The 22,719-nt window shown below is 41.5% G+C and overlaps 1 protein-coding gene across 7 annotated transcripts in view; it reads right to left on the bottom strand.

The window, feature by feature from the left end:
- MEGF10 (multiple EGF like domains 10) overlaps window positions 1–22,719 on the bottom strand; it is a 215,497-nt gene that overhangs the window by 154,988 nt on the left and 37,790 nt on the right. For 2 of the 7 annotated variants that reach the window (XM_035696983.2, XM_035696984.2), the window contains exon 1: window positions 18,349–19,113. The exons of 1 other annotated variant lie outside the window; for it this stretch is intronic. The gene's annotated coding sequence lies outside the window, so the exon portion shown is untranslated. Of the gene's footprint in view, window positions 1–10,980; window positions 11,101–18,348; window positions 19,114–19,197; window positions 19,411–22,719 lie in introns of those variants that run through there. 4 more of the 7 variants (XM_035696987.2, XM_035696982.2, XM_035696986.2 and 1 more) reach the window with 4 other exon arrangements.

The following is a 22,719-nucleotide window of genomic DNA, read 5'->3' as shown; positions in this document are numbered from 1 at the left end:
ATTCTTCCATGGCTCAAGCATGGGCCTGTAATCTGGTAGCAAGAACCCGAAGCAAATGTCAGCAAGTGTAGTAACAACAGTATGATCCTCTGTTGGCCCCAGACCCATCACCGCTTCCTCCCGGGCCAGAACATCACCTCTCTGCTCTCCCAGAGAGCTTGTAAAACAGATGACAATTCCTCCAGAACCCAGACCCTGAAACCAAAATCGCACCGTCTGACCATCTCCTAACTTTAAGCAAATGGAAGGAGACTAAAAGGCATCAAACACCTCCAAGTCACCGTGCCCTGTCAGAAGCTCGACTCTCTGCTACTTGTTGGCCTCAATTCTGAATCGATTGTTTGACTTGGAATGAACACTCTTAGAGATCTGGACTCGCGTGTGCTTCTTACTTTCTCAGAGAAGTTCTAAGGAATTTGAGGTTTCAGAGGAATTTGTCTTCCTCAATTTCAATTCTAAATTCTTCACCTTGGATTTTCTGGGTCACAACGAAATTGCTTTGCTTTTGGGGTTTTATTTTCCCACCCCTCTAACTGCTAATGAACAGTTAAGGTCACACAGAACAATACAGAAGGCAGATCTCAATCCCTCCTGGCAGGTACTCCTCAGACCAGTTGTTATTTAGAATACCTAGAGGGAGAAAAGAGCTTAAAAGATCAAGTCACGCTGCACTTCCCCCACAAAGCAGTTCACAGCTGTACCACAGCTTCTGAGCAACTGCTCTCTGAGGAGACAGCAAGACTTCTGTTGTCCTGCAGGGTCCGCTCAGGTCACCATATGCGGCATGGATTAGAGAGTCCTGGTCCTCTGTTACCAAGTGGGGCGAACTGGCCTTTCCATGCCACCCTCCCAAACTGAGGCTCTGTGCCATCACCTGACCCTTTTCAGTCTGTCTTAGGGAACAGGAGCAGACAACAGACTTCACAAAATGTGTAAAAGTTAACTTTTTTTTTTTTTTAATTTGTGTGTAAGTTTTTAAATTAAAAGAGAGAGAACAATTCATTTTTCCATGGAGTGGAAGGAAATGTATCCATCACGGAGAGGAGAAGTTTGGACTTGGTCTGAAGTTAGCTGAATTTTGAGACTTAACTAAAGTTACGCTTTAAGAAGAAAGTATCCCCCATGCATTGGTCAGGGGCTGTGCCCTAACCATGAGCCAAAACAGAGGAAGAGCCCCCCGGGGGAAAACAGCTGTCCCAAAACTCAAATGCAGCATCTGCGATCCACAGAAGGGAGCAGAAAGGGGAAGCTCTTTCTGTCACGCATTTGTGCTTCTTGCATTTGGTGTCTGGCCCCATGGCCACGCCAGGCGGCCACTCCAGTGAAACTGTGGCTCTGCTTGAGAGGCGGTGGCAGTGAGCCTTCATGACATAGAGAAACTGAAGGGAATCCATTTTAGAAAGGCTCCATCTCTACTGTTTTTCCACTAGGCCCTGTTTACACACGACCCATATTTTGCCTTTGAATAAGCCAAAGAAGCTATGTTCCCATTTCGAGGAGAAGCAAGAAAGTTAGTTATTCTGAGTTTTGTCCCCAGATACTTGGTAACATCCAAGAGCCAGATCCCAAACATGTTCCAGGATGTTAGCTTCAAAGAAACCTTGGGTGATGCTGGCATCAATACCCCCACCTTTGGTAGTTTATGGAATAATACCTATTGTTCACCTGACATTCACCTTTGATGGACCCTACTGTGGGTTCCTGGAGGAACACGTGCCCTAGATCATTCCTTAATACAAACTCCTAACCCCAAGGAGTGACAAGACTCATTCTCCTTTCATTTCTGAGTCTCCCAGACACTGTCTGCTGTTCTCTACTGGTCCCTGACACTATACAATAAACTGTTTTCCATTTTCTCTGGCTCACATCTCATTTTCAACCTGTGTGAAGCCAAGGACCACCTTGGCTGGCCTTGGGGGACCCTCCCCTGGGTTCCTGGACCCAGCCTGCCTACATCACTCACCTACCCTATTCTCACCTACCCAACTCAGCAGCACCCACATACTCCAGACATGGACCCAGAGACTTCCTAGTCACGTTCATGCATTCAGAACAGGCCTTCTAACTTCCCCATCTGATAAATAAGGAAACATATACAGAAGAGGTTTTTTAGCTGCTGAAGATCAAACCAAGGAATGACTAGATCTCAAGACAAGATCCTTAGTCTCCAGATGAGCTACTCCTTCCACCACTGGGGCTACCTACTGGAGTTATAGTGGGGAAAGTACGCTCTCTCACTCAAGAAACATTTCTTTGTTTCACTGCAGAGCACGCTAAAAAATTTAAAATGTGATGGATTCTGTGACATCTGTATCACTTTCAATGCTTTTCTTTGGCACCAGGATTAGAAAACACAAACATTTACCTCAAATTGATACAGTTCTAGTTGTGGGCTGCTACACTCATGGGTAGCGCTGGTGTTTCATACTTGGGGGATTTTGCCAACCTCCCACAACACAGCACAAAACACACTGAAAGTAAAACTTGAACTGAATCAATGGAGTGAAACTCCCCAAAAGTCGATCTCCCCTTCAGTCATTTTGGTTCATCTCGACTTCTTTCCTCAACTGTGGGCTCCCCAATGGGCCTTCAGTGATCATTCTGAGGTCTGACACTGACCGCCCACAAGCATCTTCACTTTCCCTAGCCACTCAGCAGCCAACAATTGCTAGGCCAAAAGAGAATGATCGGGAAGGCCACTGGCCACTGCACACAGCTCCTTTTTTGTGTGGGTACAGTGGCCAGAGCCAGGCAGAGGCCTGGTCATCTCCCCACATCTCAGAGAGCATGCCGAAGAAGAAATGGTACAGTGGTCCCCAGCATTCACTCAAGGGGGTTTGCTCTGCCAGAGGTCTTACTTGTGATGGATCCTAGGCAGAGATTGGGAAGGGTCTTACTTGTAATGGATCCTAGGCAGAGATTGGGAAGCTGCTTCTCTTTTAAAGAACTGGTTCTTTGAAATCAGTGACAAAATTTGCCTGGGCTTCACAGTCGTTTCTTTACTCACTGACACTTTGTTGTGAAAATCTTCCTGTCAGGCCTTGGTTGCCATCCTTCTCGGCCATAGAGCCTGACACATGCACCATCAAAGCAGAGAACACGTCAGCCCCTAACAGATAAAAACACTGTGGTCTCCCATATGTGCCAGTGAATAATCTGCACACCACTGGACCCTAATTTCATGATTCCATTTCTGCAAGTAGTTACAACCTGGTAAAAAAATGAAAAATGCTCTTCCAAATTCTCTGGCTAGATAAGAGTTTCCTTAGGTCGAGCTATAAGAAATCTTTCTTGGATAGAGAGTTAATACTTCTCTGTCCACCACCACACTCGAACTCTGGACAAATTCAGAAAGATCAGAGTTTGGTCCCCGAGGGAGAGGGCTACACATAAGCACATGTTCGAAATTTTAAAAGCAAATTGAGGGGATCACTTTCAGAAGATCTCTGGATTTCATAACAATACAATATCCCCAACCAAAGACAGTTATGCTGGAAGGTGACAATTGGACCCAGAGGGTTACCTTATGGAATGATCACAACCATAATAATTAAACTCTACAGAAGCAATGGGCTGTGGGGAGGCCCTCCAAATGGTCCCCAGTGGCTGCACAAACAAAACTCCAAAGCATCATTTACATACTGCCTTGAAAGAAAGGCAAGGATTTTTTTTTCCCTAGCACTAGCTTGGCAGAGCTCCACCTCATAAGCTTTTTTGTTTTTGCTTTTGAACCGTGGAAGAAAAATGCCTTTGCTGCAGGCAGGTCTTCACCAAAATAAAAGTAAACCATCTGGCCAGCTCTCCTGAGGAAGCCTCTGCACCTGAATCCATGGCTGGGCTAGATGGAATTATCACCTTTCCTGGAGGAGGACCTCTTCTCCCTGGTGTGAGGAACCACCTCGCCTCTCTTAGCCAGTGCTGCCTTGCTAGCTCAGGGCCTCCATTACTTACCTTCTCACAGAGTCTCCCCACTACTTCCCCAGGAGCTAGGGGGCCAACTGTTCACTGCACATAAGCACTTCTACTGGAGGAAAGATAGGGTACCTTGGGGAAGTTTTAAGCAAGCAGTGATGTTCCCTTGCAGTCTTGCTGGTATATGGCAGGTGACAAAGTCAAGATTATCCATGTGAGTGAAGGTTGGGAGTGTGGGTCAGGCTCACTGTTTCATGTGATTCTTACATCTCTGTAGTTCTGAATCATCTTGAAATTAATCAGATACACAAAGATTTAAGTTCCTAGCCTATTTTTTTTTTTTGAAGAAGAAGAAGAAAATAGAAAAAGTCAGCATGTCCTGGTCTGTTCAGACAGTCATACCAAAACACCACAGACTGGGTGACTTAACAGAAATTGATTTCTCATAGTTGTGCATGCCAGGAAGTCCAAGAACAAAAACAAGGCACTGGCCAGTTCAAGTTTCTGGTAAGAGCTCCCCTCCTGACTCACAGATGGCCTCTTCCCTCTCTTCTTAGACAATGAAAAGAAGATGCTCTGGTGTCTCTTCCTCTTCCCTAGAAAGCCATCAGCTCTATTGGATTAGAGTCCCACATTATAACCCCGTTTCACCTTTATCACCTCCTCATAGGCCCTATGTCCAAATATGGTCACACTGAAGGACAAGGCTTCCATATATGAATTTTGGGAGATACATTTCAGTCCATAGTATTATGCTTGACCATTTGGGAACTGAAAGGTAATTAATACAGGTCCTATGTGCTCAAGAAAATTAAATGCTAGACTCTATTTATTCTAGAAATTGAAGGGCCCTCAAAGTTTATGCAGTCTCTTCCCATAAGCTCCAAGGATTCCTCCCAGATACACTCCAAAAATGTGCCTCCTGAAGAGGTGGTTGGCTATTTTACTCTGCTTCACAAAAAGAGAGAGGCACAGAGATTTGAGGTGGTCTGTGGCACTGATTATGAGATAACACAGAGGAATTATATTCAAACTGTGGCTGAGTCTCCAAAGGAAGTTTTGAGGTGCTAACGTCTACAATCACCTGACTCCTAACAATGACAGGGCAGTACTTCTCAGGCCAACATGTTTATAAAGGCTTCTCGATTCAGAAGATAGGAGGATTATTATCTGGAAGCTTGTCCCCAAGCCAAGATCAGGACGGTAGTTGGTGAGAGAGGGGAACTTTGTTTTTTCCTGAAGTATGAAGGCAGAGTTTGTACATTAATTAATTTGACAAGGTCAATATCCAAAATAGTACCCCATCTTAAAGACCTCAGACTCATGGGCTGCCTGGGTGGCTCAGCAGTTGAGCGCCTGCCTTCGGCCCAGGGTGTGATCCTGTAGTTCCAGGATTGAGTCCTACATTGGGCTCCCTGCACGGGGCCCACTTCTCTCTCGCCTGTGTCTCTGCCTCTCTCTCTCTCTCTCTCTCTCTCTGAATGAATGAATGAATGAATGAATGAATGAATAAATAAATAAATAAATAAATAAATAAATCTTTAAAAGAATAAAGACCTAGACCCAAGATGCCCTGCACCAGGTCTCTGCAAATGCCTCCCTGGAATTAAAAAGAGAAGTGATCTTAATCAATAAATCCTTGAGTTGAAATTAATCAGATACAAATAAACAAATAAAACTTACTGAGCATTTATTATATGCCATATACAGTCTTTTACATTCATTACATCAGTTAATCCTCATAACAGGTCCATGAAAGAGCTACCATCATTACTCTCACTTAATTGATAAAGAAACTGAACTCTAGAGTAAGTGGTGCAGGGTCATACATCTAGTACATATTGGGATAAACCAGGATTTAAAACCAGGAAGTCTGGTTCTAGAACCCACAGTCTAACCCACTACATTATAGCACAATTGGGCCTTAGTTTTTCAAGTACCTTTTTTCACTGGACATAGCAGTCGGTGCTTGAAATGTGTACTAGGATGCAAACTCAGGAGGGTAGGAACCTTGTTTATCTTAGGTAACACCCCTTTCCTACCAAGGAAAAATCACATGGAAGGTAACAGGTGCTCAACAAATGTTTATTGGATAAATAAATAACAGATTATGTTAGATTTAATTAAATTAGCACTATTCTCCTCATTGTCTTCCCATTTTAATGTGATTTTCTACTCCTATCATCACTGGTAATCTTTCACTATCCACTGCCAGTTGAATTTAAGCAGCTTCCAAAGATTTTCCAACTTGGCTCCAACCTACATGTCTGACCTCATATGTTGATGCTCCATTATAAAACACTCCACTCTAGGCACCCCTGCCTGTCCCTGCCCCTGCCCCTCCCGCTCTGACCCTGGTGGTGTGCCTTTCTACCAACTGGGATAGTCTCTCAGTCTTCTTTGATTATATGAACCTCACTTAGCTTTCAAAGTCCAGTCTTCTCTCATCACCAAAGTCAGTGATTTCTCCTTCTCCTAAGAAGTACTCACTTGGAATCTATCACCTGTTTCTTCAACCTTTCCTGTCTTCACAAATAGACAGAGGGCAGGAGCCATGCTTTGTCATTTTGCTCTTCTCCCCAACATACAGTAAAAGCTGGACTCAGACACATCAAGAGCAGAGATTGACTGACTGATGCAGATACATCCCATCTAAATGTAAAACACCTACTGATGTGTTTTCTTTTAAATAAAAATCAAAAAAATTTCAGTGAGGTAAAATTCACATGACCTAGAATTCTTCATTTTAACCACACTATGTAAACATCACCATTACCTAGTTCTAGAACATTTTCATCACCCCAGAAGGAAACCCCATACCAATGATATAACCACTCCCCATTTCCTCCTCTCCTGGCCCCTGACAGCCACTAATCTATTTTCTGGCTCTATGGATTTGCCAATTCTGGACACTTCATATAAATAGGATTATATAGTATGTGATCATTTGTATCTGGTGCCTTTCACTTAGCATCATGTTTTCAAGGTTTATCCATATCCTTGATAGCACGTATCCTATTTCATTCTTAATGAATGAGTAATATTCCATTGTATGGATATATGACATTTTCTTCATCCAGTCTCCAGTCAATAGTCAGTGGAAATTTGGGTTGTTTTCATCTTGTGGTTATTGTAAATAATACTGATATAACCATTTGTGTACAAGTTTTTATTGGAACACATTTTTTAAAAAGATTTATTTATTTATTTCAGAGAGAGAGCACATGCACAGTGGGGAGAGGCAGAGGGAGAGGGAGAGAGAGTCTGAGCAGATTACTCGCTAAGCAGAGAGCCCCATGTGAAGCTCGATCTCACCACCCTAAGATCACAACCTGAGCTGAAACCAAGAGTCAGAGGCTCAACCAATTCTGCCACCCAGGCGTCCTGGAATACTTTCTTTCTGCTGAGAAAGAACAAATTCATTAACTAAAAGCCTCATCCTGATTCCATAGTAGGTATAAAACTATCCTTTTAAAAAAAAAAAAAACTATCCTTTTAGTATAATACTATCTTCATTTAAAAATATTCATGCCTGTGAGTAAATTGAACTGTCATATTTTAGAATATTTTAAATTTCTTATAGCTTATATTTTTGTGTTAGGAACTATTTTCTAACTTTTGTATTTAATTAATAGGATCTTACTTAAGCCCTTGGATGATTCTTTCATAAAAGACATAAGCAAACCTTACTCCTGTTAATTATTCCCTATTTTAACATTATTCAATAATAATAACTAATACTGACTAAGTACTTACTACGTGTCTACCCCTAGGCTAAACCTAACTCTCTTCTGGGTACATACTGTTCGCATTTCCCAGGTAATGGAAAGAGGCTTGGAGAGCTTACGTAGCCTGCCCAAGGTCATGAAGGTCCAAGGGGGTAGAGACGAGATCCTGAGCCAGGTTGTCACATGTCATATGGCAAATCAGAAGGCCAGCCAGGACTAGACCCAGACCAAAAATTTTGTCTCTTAATTCATTACTTTGATCCCATGTGTTTGTGTAAATCAACAGTTAGCCTTCAAGTTTATTACCTAAAGGGAGTGTACAAAATGGATACACAGACATCTCACAGATGTGCTAGAACCATTTCAAAGCCAACAACTCCAAATTCTCCTTCAAAACAAAATCTCCAAAAAAAAAAAAAACAAAAACAAAAACAAAACAAAATCTCCTGTTTTCTCTGAGTCTACTAGCTCCACATTGTAACAGCAAGTTAGAATGTTCTACAGCTATGATGACCTGCATTGGTGATAGCTGATATCCTTTAGTTAGAAATGGCACCACAAGCAGCTCTTATGCCAGAAGCATCTTTTTGCTTATGAGGATGCTCCACTTTCAAATGTGTCACTTCTGGAGCTCACTGTGGTGCTCAGGAGGTGATGGCAGAAATAAGCAAGAGAGAGGAGCCTAAGACCTCATTCCTTCTACCAGTTTGCCTCAGTTAGCAAAATGGGAGAAAAAAAATAAATAAATGCATTCCAATATTAGACTTTAGCAAAGGTGTTGTCTAAAGATTAAGGAAAAATATATATAATCTACAGTCTTTCTCTGATTTTTCCTGATAGATTACAATGAAGGAAGTGAATAGTGGGAATGAGATTTGTTAGTTGGCCAACTTGGAGAGGAGTGCTTGTGTTTTAGATTTTCAAGAATAGGACTAGCACTGTTGATTTCTTAGGCACTGGATTTGCTGCCTAGAAAAGTAAAAACATCAACTATGCTGCTGGTCCACTGCTTTCTGACACAGGGCTCTACAGCTATGGAAGGAAGGGCAAATTAATGGATATTTAAAGCTCCAAGCCTTCCCAGTTCCACCAAGATCCAAATTATATGACAGTTGGGGTTGCCAGAGTTTCCCGTTTTCTTTTCTTTTTAAGATTTTTTTATTTATTCATGAGAGACAGAGAGAGAGAGAGAGGCAGTGACACAGGCAGAGGGAGAAGCAGGCTCCACACAGGGAGCCCAATGCGGGACTCCATCCCTGGACTCCAGGATCACGCCCTGGGCCAAAGGCAGGCGCTAAATCACTGAGCTGCTGAGCCACCCAGGGATCCCGGAGTTTACTGTTTTCTATCACTCCTATACAGCTTTAATTCTATACTATTATGCTTTAAAATTTTTTTAGTTTTTTATTTGATATAAAATCCATACAAAAAAGGACACAAAATTCAACAGCTCAACACATTTTCACAAAATGAACACATACATAACTGACATACTTAATAAACAGAACAACATTTGCATTTCAGAAGCCCTCCTTGGGGCAGGGTTTAATTCTGACACTAAACAAAGTCCCAGTAAACATCCTGTGCCTTAAAAAAAAAAAGCATTTAGAGCTACTTGGGACACAACCACAATAAAAGACGTCATATCTCTTCCTATTTTTTCAACAAAAGCTGCATCAACACAGAACTTTAAGTAGAGCACAGGTACCCATCCCCATCCCTCAGAGCACTGAGGAACAAGTCTCTCCAAATCACAGGGATGGAGCCTAATGACAATGAAGGGAAAATTAATTAGCTAATCAGGAGCATGTTTAACACAATCCTTTTGCCACCTGCAAAGAACAGTCTTCTCTTCCCCTTCTCCACTTCAAAGGCACCTACATCACTGGTAAAACCAAATATCCACTCAATAAAGTATAAACAAACTGTAAGAGGAGGGAGAACAGAAATATAATGAAGAAAATAAAGCCACTTGCCTCGCTGCAATCCACTTACTTCTCCTTCTTTAATGGATTTACAATGATAGTCTATCATCAAGGTGCAATGACAGACTTAATTATAAGGAGTTCTAAGTGACCTCAGGAAAATCATATATTGCCCTCTCCTGGGTACAAACCTCCTTAAGCCTAATCCTCCCAGTTAGGAAACCTCTTATCTCAGAGACAAAAAGATTCCTACTGGCCAAGGAGCACCAGCTGCTTGAACACTCTTTGTAAATGGGCTCTCCACAGCCCACGCCATCCAGAAAAGGCTTTCCCCATTTCACCTCACTCAAGGCTACATTCTGTGACTAACTAAAAAAAAGAAAGAAAGAAAAAATAGCCACCTACAAATATCCACAGGAACCAGGGACTAATTTTCCTTTCGAAGGAAACTCAGAGTCAAAGGCTGAATGAATGACATACTTTTTCATAAAGGGAGTAATCAGGCTAAATGAGCAGTCCTGTGCAATAAGTTCGTGACCTTGCTGAGGCTATGACCTTGAATTTGAATCCTGGGACACAAAGAATGTAGCCAATTGTTGAACACTGGATTAGGTCTTTACAGGAAGTTTGCAAGCCTTTCCATCCGGGGCTAGAATCCAGTTTGGAAGTTGGGGGTGAGGGGAGATATCAAAATGATATCAAGGAATCCCCCAATATCATAACTGTCCAAATAGATCAATAATTTTCTTTTTTCTTTTATATTTTAAAGATGTTATTTAGATATTCATGAGAGACACAGAGAGAGGCAGAGACATAGGCAGAGGGAAAAGCAGGCTTCCCGTGAGGAGCCTGATGCAGAACTCGATTCCAGAACCCTGGGATCACAACCCAAGCCCAAGGCAGACAGACACTCAACCACTGAGACACCCAGGTGTGCCTAGATCAATAATTTTCTAATGGAATTAACTGTATCTCAATCTCAAAAAAGAAAAAGAAAAAACTTCTCAATTTCAAATCTTATATCTGAATCTAGACTTGGAAGCATTATGAACACATCGTGATATATATATAGTGTATATATATATATATATACATTAACCACACCCTGGAACAAAGAATCATTCTATGAGGTCATAGGGCTTGATTTATGCTTTCAGATCAAAAACCTGTTTTTGATAAACCTGGAGAAAAGAGGCAGAGAAATGTGCCTTTGCATGGGCAGAGAGGTCTTTTTTATTTTTAAAATTAATAAAACCCTACAATAAGTCAGGGGAACAAACTCAGAAACAATTCTTCATTGGCCAAATATCAACTGGGAGTTCTAACAGACTAGTTCCCCTAACACCATGTCTCATGCTCCCAAACCAGATTAATGATGCTTCCACAGAATTACTTTCTTCCTTCCCAAATCCTACCTCAGACACATTGCTGCAAGTAGTTTAACTGTGAAAGGCCTTGACCTCCTTTCTTTGTCTCTCCGATTCAAGTGTGTCTGTTTCCTTGGGGCTACCAAGCTCAGTTGGATGGCTGGCCAGAGCAGAATGTAGCATCAGCCAATGCGGGAACAATGGGCCCCTTTCTCTGGCTGTCACATGAACAGCGTTGTGTTACAGCCATTGTCCCTCCAAGAAGAGAGGGAAAGGCACGGGTTCTCACAGGCTAGCTATTTTCCGTGACCCCCTCTGACCGAGTCACTAAAATATTTTAAAAGGAGGAGGAAGAAAAAGAAAAAAAAGAGTTGTACCTTGTGAATGGAGCAATGGAGTCCTAACAAGGATTATGGTGCATCCATGGACCACCTGTATCAGAATACCTTGTCAAGAATACACATCTCTGGGCCCCACAACATACCTACTGTGTCCAAATCATTAGAGGGAAGCCAGTATCTGCTGGTTTTTCTCAGGCCTCTGTTTGAAAACAGGCTTGCACACAAGCCTTGCTAATCTCACTGAAGGCCTGAGTGTGCATATCTCTCTGTTCAAGAGAGGCACAGGAGATGGGGGATAGTTTATATCGTGGGTACAAGAATCTCAGTGAGGGGGAAACACCAGGAAGACAGGTTAGAATGATCAGAATGATCAGGGCACAAGGGACGTGGAGAATGAGGCCAGAAATTTAAAAAGAAATCTCTGGTCAAAAGGTAATAGGAATTTGAGGGTAGAGCCAGCAACAGAAACAAAGAGGGAGGTGCAGGAAAAGTTGCAGGAAGACTCAGAAGTAATCCGGCAGAGGCTGGAGCCTTCAGAAAAAGATGGATGGGAAGAAGTTCTCCAGCAGTGGTGTGGACAAAAAGATTTTCAAAAAACATACGGGTTTCATATTTTTTGTTTTAAATAATTTAATTAATAGTAACCAATAAAAACGTGAAATTATTATAAGTAATATGTAATAATTCTAACAACAATTAATTATTTAATGGTTCAACAGCTTGAAGTTTTAAGATGTGAACTTCCTCCACCATCTGAAGCTTTAAAAGCCAGCAACTCAGAGCTACATGTTGGATGATATTTTACGGAAGTGAAAGAAATAAGAAGTGATATCTGTGTTTCAGTGGACAACTTCATGGGAAGAGATAGTACAGCAGCATGGCAAGACAATCTCGAAACTGAAGATCTTAAGGAAAAATATGAATTCAGATCCAGATGATGCCAGAAGAAACATAGGCCCTGACCCCACCCCACACCAAGAAGCCCCAGTTTTTGACTGAATTAGCAGTTTCCTCATTTCACAACTCCTCATGGAACGGGGCTCCATTTTTACGTGACTCCCAATAGATGCCCCAAACCACATCTGGTTTATATACTGGAATAGTAGCATTGTAATCTGAGGGGCTCCTCTGATGTACATCGTGCCATGGGAGAAGAATCTAGTACTAGAGCCCCCTGTGTGGTTACCATAAAATGATCCTCAAATGTTAACTCACCACTGCTGGAGAATGGTTGAGTCACTATTGCTTGAAGATGTCTTGTAAATGCCTGCAGCCGCATGTTTGTTGAGCTCATTTCCCTGTCTACAATGTGCCATAACTCAAATACTCTCTCTTCATTGGCCCCACTGTCTTTGATGAGCAAACCAAGCCATCTCTCTAGATTTAACTCTCAAAGAAGCTGCCCATTGGCCCTTACTGCCCATTGGCCCTTACTACACCTAGCTTCACCCAGCCAGTTGTATTTTTTAAATCTTTTTTTAAGGCAATTATCTCAGTAATTCCACATAATAATCATCTCCATGCCCTGTACACCTAATAAATAACTGATGGGCAAAAATAAAACTCTAATTTCTTTTTTAAAAGAACACAAAAGTCACATCTTGCCATGAATTCCGTGTCCAAAAACATAAAGTACCCTTCTGAAGCTATCGATGGAGGCAGATATTTTAAATTTTTCATTTTGATTGCAGAATTAATTCCCTGGGACCTCAAACAAAGATCTTTTACCTCTGTTTTGCTCCAGAAGGAAAAAAGGTAAATTTGTTTTTGATTTTCAATTTAACATAAAAAAAGGTTTTTTAAGGAAGACAAACATAATTGATTCTTTACCAGAAGGTATTTGAAAGGTACATCCTGGGGATGATCACCTGCAGTGAGGTCTGAGAACTCACCAGATCTGTGCGGCTCATTCAGATCAGCCAGGATGCTCCTGACAAGGCACTCAGTCACCCTCTAGGATGGGGCCGGCTTGCTCTCAAAGATAAGATGTTTTTAACAGATGCTAATATCACGCACCTATCAAGATGAGGCTTCCCATCCTGAAATACTATTTTCTTTGTCTTCGAAAGGGAGAGGAGGGTACGATTTATAGCCCTCTGAGTAGGAAATTGAAGTGGTTAAAATGCTTTACATAGTTTCTTTATCTAAGAGTATAAATCACTAGAAATGAACCTCCATAATAACAGGATATACGATCACATTCACACCTTCCAGACTAGCTCATGGTAGAGTACGCATTATCAAATAACATCCACATGATGACCTATAGTTTTGCAAATAAAGTTGTATAAAGTAAAACAACACTGGTTTGTACTTACTTTTCTCCTCATTGAATGAGAAAGCCTCTCATTAAGTGTTGTAAATTAATCCTCTGCAATAACCATTTTTAAATCAGTTAGAATGACCACAGTGAAAAATTAATCTTAAATTGTGATGAAAGGAGCAACTAGAGATAAATACAAAATCTTGGGAAATTCAGAGTGAATGAACAAAGAGATCAAGAGACTAGCTAAGAGACTTACAGAAGGACACCCAGATGCAAGTTTAAACTAAGGTAGAAAAAGTCACTTTGGAAATAGAACTGAAAAAGAAGATAAATCAACAAAATCCAATGAATTTTAGTTAATGCTTAAAATTAAGCTAATTTTTAATACAGAATACTGAGTACACATCCTTGAGAAGTTGAGAGCACAGGCAGGTCTTAATATTGCTTTGTCTGAAGTCCAAACAATTTGGATGTTTGTATTCCACATGCTGATGCTGCTACCCTCCTCCCCTATGTCACTGGAACTTTCATGCATTAGCCTATGAATTAATACTTTTCTCATGGTTTATTTTAAACAGTGAAGCTGTCCATGAGCTAAAAGTTTAATTTTTGCAACATTTTTGTCATTACCCCATGATGTTTGTTCACTCGTTTAAATGTTATTGCCTGTTTCTATTATCACAAAAATGAGTGGGAAATGAAACAAACACCTAAAGTAATAAAAAGAAGTTTTTGGTCTCATAAAACTTAATGTGAGACAAAAACAAGTTGTCAGGCATGCCAAAAATGGCAAATCTTTGATTCAAAACATTTATTGAACTCAAACAGATCAACTGTTGTTCAAATGAGAAGGAATTAACTAAAATTACAGAAAGTTTAAAGAAATAAAAATTAGAGGAAGGAGTGAAAACATTTATGCAGCATATAAATGTTTAAATATAATTAGGTATCTCGTAATATATGTAGCTCATAGGGCCAGCATCCCTTATAAAATGTAGGCTTTTGCCCCATCAATCTTTGGATCTGCTCTTAAGAGGGTACCTTGTACTCAAGTAGAAAAAACAGTACTAAACCAGTCACCATGTTTATGATCAAATATAAAAACAAATACAAAGGTGTGTATAAATTAACAAACACAGGGCAAAATTTCTTTATTTTTTTAACATTGGCACTTGAATCCCAGTGCCCTGGCACTGTCGTTCACAACCAAAACCATCCCAAAGGTATAATAAAATCAGCTCTTGGGGGGTGCCTGGGTGGCTCAATTGGCTAAGCGTCTGCCTTCAGCTCAGGTCATGATCCCAGGGTCCTGGGATTGAGCCCTGCATCAGGCACCCTGCTTAGCATGGAGCCTGCTTCTCCCTCTGCTTGCCACTCCCCCTGCTTGTGCACTCTCTCTTTCTGTCAAAAAAATATATATTTTTTTAAAAAAAATCTCTTGTATTATAGTGCTGCCAAAGTGTTGAACATGTAACATTAATTCGGTAGCACATGGTGTTTCATAAGTCTTAGGATATTCTATCTTGCCCATTTACCTCTCCAGGTTACTAACTTTGTACACTATGTCTAGCCAAATTGTACATTCTTGACCGGCTTCTCCACAGCCCTTAGTGCATACATAATGACTATTCCAAATAGTCCTGTGCTAAGAAATGTCAGCTAGCACTCATTCATTCCATCTTCCCCCACATTCTTTAGGCATTTATTATGTAACTATTATGGGTCAGCCATGTGGGATAAAGCCTTAAAATAAGGAATGGTAAATTCACCAATCAGTTGGACAAACATCCTGATAACAAATGCAGCTGACATAATATGATAGATGTTATATTAAAGCCATATGCAAAGTAGACGAGGAATCACAAGAGATATCACTAAGTTTATCAGAGAAAATTAGGAAAAGCTTCAGAGGATGGAACTTATTTGAACATATCTTGGAGGATAGATGGGTAGTAAGTTGATAGGAAAGAGAAAACAGCATACACAGAAGAAGTAAAAGCAGGCAATGTATTCTTTTAGGAAGAGGGACCACATCAAGACTAGCGGGGCTGGAAGTCAGAGCAAAAGAAAGTAGAAGAAACAACCCAGAGAAGACATGCGAGGCTGGTCTTGTCTATCATGTTAAAGAGATTAGGCTTTATGGTGTTAGTCCAATTATGATATTAGGTCACTTCCACCAGATTCATTTAGGGAATCTTCATTTTCAATAAGTACATGGGGATACTGGTGCTCACCATCTGGGGAGCTGCCAATGATATTTTTTTTCTTTTCCAAAGATATTTAAACAGAGTAAAGACATGATCGGATTTGTATTTTAGAAATACACTATTAGACCAAGCAGACAATCACGAGGAAGGTAAATTCACTGCTGATACATGAGCGTGTGACTTGGCTTTGCAATAGGGAACTTGCAATGCCTCACACTTTCACATATCCCCCAAGACTTACTTACAAAGTGGAGGAGGCTAGGATATATATTAAGTTGAACTATATGGAATTACCCTTTTATGTAAGTCAAAAATGGTCAAATTCCGGCAATTTCTCAGTTTAACTAAAGCTGAAGATAATTAATGAAATACAAGCAGAACTAAATACTTTTCCTTTTTTATTAATATATCAGTGACATTACTCACTTGATTAACATGCAATGATGGAAGTGACATAATTTATGTACCTAAGACAACCGTTAAAAGAAAAAAAGGTTCAAAAGCAATGATCAATGAAGTGAAGCAGCTAATCTAAGGATTGTAGAGACAGAAAGAACCCTGGAGATTATCCATCCCTTTCCCCACTTCACTCCTCAGAAATTTACATATGATGAAGCTGATGGAAGAAGTAACCTGCTAGAGGTTATGCTGAATATTTTGCTCAATTCCTCAGTGGTATGTCGTCTTCATTTTAACAGATCTTGAAATCATCATAGCTAAAAAGTGTTTGGGATTTAATTCATGGAGAGCTAATGTCACATGATTCCCTCAAATGCCTGAAGTGGGGGGGGGAAGAGGAGACATAAGGCAAGCACTCATGCATTTGAAAAATGAACCCAATGAACTTACATAATATGGAACCTAGACCAGTGCTTGAAATGCACTATGCTTAATAAATATCTATTGAAAAAATGAATGACAGACCTCTAAGAGATAGGTTAAAGGAGGTATATTAATATAAGGAGTTTCTAAGGCAGTATGCAGAGTGTAAATTGAGTGTAGATTTCCCACCTGCCAGCCTGTCCCAAGCACCCTTTGACACCCAACCATAAAATCCCAGCCCCGTCACATGCACCTTTCTTTCCTCTGAAAGGGTCCTAGCAGAAAGCAAAACAAAAATCATGTGTGAGTTAAATTTGGCAACACATCTAGTCCTAGGTGATATGAAGCCCACACGAGCACAGCCTTCAAAGCTCATTCCAACACAAACAAAAGCTAACACTTAGCTATATGATGGTGAAACAATGGTTAATGATGTTAGCTGTATCATCATCATGATAATAGCTAACTATATGCCAGATTTTTAGCACTCCACAGACATTGACTCATTGAATCCTTTTAAAAACTCTAACAATAATAAGGATTATTATTATCATTCAGATTTTATAGATGAAGAGAGATATTAAGTAACTTGTCCCAAACCACACTACTGGAAAATGTCAGGGGTAAGAGTTGACCTTAGGTTGCCTGGTCCCAGAGCTCACCCTCCACTAAACTCTTTGATCTCAGAGCTGCAAAACAAAAGTATCCTGCAAGCTGACCCTTTGGAGCAGTTGTGCCAGGAAGATGGCACTTCTGTATAAAAAGATCAGATCCTAATCTTGTCATCCATAAGGAACGAAGCATTTTTAGTTGAGAAGATCACATACAAAGTGAGACCCAGGGTATAAAGTAGAAAAGCAAGAAGAATCAGCACGGAATATTATTCTCCTCTGCCTAGGAACAGCATGGATTTCACTGCCTAAGAACCTTTTGGCTAATAAAATTCCAAACTTTTACTTTCCCTTAAGAATTTGGATCCTCCTATGAGGATATTACCTAAAGAAACGTCAAATAAAACACCACACTTCATTTACTCGGCAGTACCATCCTTAATTCCAGAAAGAAATATAAAGACAAGAGGTTTCCCTTAAGCCAGGGGTAAAAGTTCTAGATCAAAGTTATTCAAAGGACTAATACAAGATAGATATTTCTATGGCTTGAAGAACGGCCCCTCCCTACATTCTCTATGGAGCCTGGCATTCCAGCAAGGAAGAGACCTCACTGATCTAAATCACCAGGCTGTGATCCTGACACCCCTAAAGGATCCTGAGAATACAGGAAGAGGGAGCATCCCCAGTCTGTCTGCACAATGTGATTATCAAGTACTGGAAAAAAGAAAAGTTTGGAAAACAAGTCAAGATCCCAGAGAAGTAAAACTGGTCCGGCAGAAACAGTCCTGCTGAAACTCCTTTTCGTTCTCAGGTTGATTCCACTCCCCAAACCTCCCTGCATCCAGGTTGGACACCCTTCAGTACAGAACAAACAGACAAGGCAATGCAAGGACAAAAATTAAGCAAAATAAAACGTGCAACGGGGGTGTCTCTCCGGGGGAAAAAATACTCCGGAAAGTTCCTATAGGGCCCCAAGTAACAAGACCAAACGTCAACAGTTAACAATAAACCCTTGAGACATAAACAACCCAGCCTGAGCCCATCCCGCCCCACTTCACGCTGCACCCTGGTCCCCTGACTAAAGAAAATATGCCCCCAACCCATAGCAAACCAGCCAGTGTCTGGCCAAGGTCCAGCGGCTGCCAGAACGGAGTTTGCTCAACTCTTACCCAGGTCCCGGGATCCTGAGATTTGCACCGCAACCCTTTCTGCCCGGGTTTTCACCCCCACGCCAGCCAAGACGCAGAATGTGTTCCAACAGCGCAGTTGGCCTCCCAGTAGCGTCCCAGGAGAGCGCGATACCTGGGGGTCTCTGTTCAGGCTCCAAGGTGGACCGCGGAAGGGAGGCCGGCCTCGGCGCGTTTCCAGAACCCTAGTTTTGCGAACCGAGGAAGTATTCGCCGCAAACTTAAACGAGGCTTTCCCCGTCTGGCCCAAGATGCTGGAGGAGGAGGGGAGTAACTCGAGCCGGGGCTGGGATGCGAGCAGTTGCCTCCACCGCCGCAGCTGCTGCCGCCGGGCAGTGACCGCAGGGGGGTGTCGCTTGGCGCCGCGCACTCCCCGGTGCCACCGGCAGGATCCTACCGACCGGCCCGACTCCGGAGGCCCGATCGCGCGGGTCGCCCCGGTCCGGAGCGGCTTCCGCCTCCCAGGAGTGACCCCAGCAAAGAGTCGGGTCACGAAGTTGGCAACCCGTGGGGTCACCGCAAGGAACGAACCAAGGGGTGGTGGAAAGGGTGCCCGTCTGCCTTTCGTGAGCGCCCCAGGGCCAAAGTCCCGGGGGGGGGGTGTTCTAGCCGCTCTACAAGGACTTGGGGTGCTGGGGACAGCGCTGGAGCGGGCAGCTGGCTGGACGGCGCGTCCCCAGCGGTGCCAGGGAGGGAGCGCAGATGTGGGGCCGGAGGGATGGAGGACCTGCGTGCCGGAGTGTGCGATGCGGCGACAAAGTGGTTGGGAAGGTGGAGCGAGGAACTCGGGGGGAGGGGGGTGAGGGGTGAGGGGTGAGGGGGTCTGCTTACAGAGGCGGGGCAACAGAACTCCGGGACCGCGGGAGAATCTGTCCAGGCCTCCGCCAGGCCTCGCGCGGAGATTTCTTGGGGAAGGGCTCCCTCTGCCGACCAGCCAAGGGGGCCCCGGGAGACGAATCCCAGAAAGAAGGGGGGAAAGGTTTTCCTCCCTCTGTGGGTTGGCCAAGACGAGAATTCCGCAATCTGCTTCTCCAACTGTTCACCTTTTCCTTCTCTACCAAAGAATTCCCCCGAGTTCTGAACAACGCAAGCAGACACAAACCTCAAAGTTCTGGAAAGTTTTTTATATTCAGCTGAATTCTAGCACCTCCCACCACTCCTCCGAAAAAGCCTTGCGCTCCATACCCAGGCCAGAGGATCCTCTCCTACCAGATTTCTCTTCTTTACATTAAAATGAACTTTCTTTTTGGAGACATCCCAAATGCACGTGTCTCCTCCAGTCAGTAACAACATCTGCAAATAGTCCATACTCAAGATTCCGCCTGAATGAATGGAATAAATAAGCAAATACCACCATCCTCCCAGGTCACCCTTGGAAATTCCCAGGGAAAGGGTGCATTGGTTTGTTTGTCGTTTACATCATCGCCTCTTCTCCTAGGTAACAGCGCCTGCATCTTTCCTTCCGGGGACCACTCCTGCCACACCGTAGTTCCATCTGGATGGGAAGGTCTGTCACAATGGTTCAGGTTTTCCAGTCCAAGAGCCGGCACCTGACGTAACTAAGCTCGTCCCTTCAGACTTTCTCTGCCAGGAATGTAAACTTTGATCAGAGCAGTGTAAAAGCCAATAAATCTGGAGCTGATGGACCCGATGACAGTGTACTAAAGATTGGCCATTAGCTCAAGTCACTTAATCCCCAAAGCTACCCTGCTTTATGTTTTATGAAACCTGGATGCTCCACCGCCTCTCATTTTTTTAGTCAACTATATTGAGATGTGATTTACATTCAATGTGTTGCACTCATATTAAATGTATGGTTTGATGGGTTTTGAGCAGTATATTCATGTAGCCAATACCATAATCAAGATAATGAATAATTCCATAACCTCAGAAAGTTCCTTTGTGCCATTCTGAAGTCAGTTTCCCACACCATACCATCCCCACCCCCTGAGCCGCTTTCTGTAACTACAGATTAAAATTGTCTTTTCTAGAGTTCCTAGACTGGAATCACATAATATGTATTTCTTTGTGTCTGGCCTCCTTCACTGAACATAAGGTCTCTGAGATTCATTGATCTTGATTGTATGAGCAGTTTTCTTTTTATTGCTGAGCATCATTCCATTGTATGGCTATACCAGTTTGTTTTCCCATTCACCAAATGTTGATGGACATTTGGGTTGTTTTGAACTTAGGCTCATTATGAATAAAGCTGCTAGGAGCTCTGCTATATATAAGTCCTTTTATGGACATACATTTTTTTTTATTTCACAGCACTGGGATTACTAGTTTATACAGTAATTTTTACAGTAATTACTGGTTTATACAGTAATAAACCAGTAAGTGTATAATTATATAATAGTTATCCAGAGTAAACATGTCACTTTACATTCACACCAGCAATGTATGACAGTTGTTCCACATCAAAAGTTGGTACTGTCAGTCTCTTTATTTTAGTCATTCTACTGGATATCCAGTGGTATCTCATTATGGTTTTAACTTGTATATCCCTAATAACTAATGGCAATGACTGTCAAAGATGTTTTCGTGTGTTTGCATGCCATTTGTTCTTTGAGGAAGTGTCCAAATTTTATGCTTATTTTTTTTAATCAGGCATGTCATTGCATTCTTGTTATTGGATTTGTAGGAGTTCTTTATATATTTTGAATACCAGGTCTTTGTCAGACATATGTGTGTAGCAAATATACCCTTCCAGTCTGTTTCTTGCCTGTCAATTTCTTAATGTTGTGTTTCAAACAACCTAAGTTCTTTATTTTGATGAAGTTGAGCTTACCAATTTTTTCTTTGATCATTGGGCTTTTTATGTTTTATCTAAGAAATCATTGCTTACCCCCAAAGTCATTAAGATATTCTCCTATGGCTTCTTCCAGAAGTTTAGTTTAGTTTTAGCAGTTATGTTAGGCCTGTGGTCCATTTAGAGTTAATTTTTGTAGATAGCATGCAGTAAGGCCATTATTTTTCATATAGATATCCAGTTGTGTCAGCACCGTGTGTCATAAGATTATCTTCTCCCAGTGAATAATTTTTTTACTGAAAATCACTGGCTGCATAAGAATGAGTCTATTTCTGGACTCACTACTGCTTTCATTTGATTTATATTTCAATTCTCTGCTAATACCATGCTGTCTTGATTACTATAGCTTTATAATAAGATTTCAACTTAGGTATAATAAATTTTCCAACTTCGTTTCTTTTCTTTTGCAAAATTTGTTTAGCTCTTCAAGATTTTTTTTTAAAGTCTTCATTATGAATTTCAGAATTAGCTTGTCAATGTTTTTAAAACTCACATTGGAATTCTGATTGAAAGTGCCTAGAATATCTGGATAACCTCAAGAAGAACTGATACATTAGTAGTATTGAATACTCCAATCTACAAACATGTTGTATCTATTAATTTAGGTCTCCTCTAATGTCTCTCAGCAATATTTACTTTTCAGCATACTAGTTTTTTACATATTTTTTAAAAATGTATCCCTAAGTTCCTTTTTATTTTTGATGTTACCCTAGGCTGAATTATTTTTGAATTTTAGTTTTTAATTGTTTGTTACTAGTATGGGGAAGTACAACAGAATTTTGTAGAGTAGCCTTATATACCTTGCAGCCTAAGTTTACTTATTAGTTCAAACAGTTTTTTAAAAGTTCCTTGTGATTTTCTACACACATATAGAGTGTAGCTTTTTATTTCTTTTTCTTGCCTCATTGCTCTGGACAGGATGTTCAGGACAATGTTGAATAAAAGTCATAAAAATTAATATATTTGCCTTGTTACCTATCTTAGAGCAAAAACAATCTTTTACCAGTAAGTAGGATGTTAGCTGTAGATTTTCCATAGACACTATTTATTGGTTGAAAAAGTCCAGTTATTAAAATTTTTTTTCACCATGAATGACTGTTGAGATTTTTTCAAATATTTTATGGTGCCAGTGCCCACACTGGCATTCCACTTCCCTCTTTACTACTTCAGCCATAGCTTGTCTGCAGCCTGGAGGTTTCCTGTTGAGTCTCAGCACCCTCTGCAACTCCCTACCCAGCTTGCCTTTGAACTGGAGTGTGTCTACTGAAACTCTGTTCCCTCTCCAGGCCCCTATGTGGCTCATATGTAGTCCAGAGGATTCCCACAGAGCTATTACGCCCTCTGCATGCTCACACTACCTGTTACTAGTCACCAATGCTTTACCTGCACTCCAGAGTGTTGCTTCCTTATGGCTAAGAGACTTCAGAGCAGCTCTAGCTAGCCTAGGCAAACCAGCAAACTTCTTTGCTATCCAGTATACTGAACTAAATGAGAAGAATCTCCAATGAGAAGAATCTCTAAACCCTTTCCAATTTTATCCT

The sequence above is a fragment of the Canis lupus genome, chromosome 11, assembly GCF_003254725.2.
Source record: "Canis lupus dingo isolate Sandy chromosome 11, ASM325472v2, whole genome shotgun sequence".
In the NCBI taxonomy this organism is placed as follows: domain Eukaryota; kingdom Metazoa; phylum Chordata; class Mammalia; order Carnivora; family Canidae; genus Canis; species Canis lupus.
Note: the sequence above shows the minus strand (reverse complement) of the source record. Positions and strands in the feature narration are given on the sequence as shown.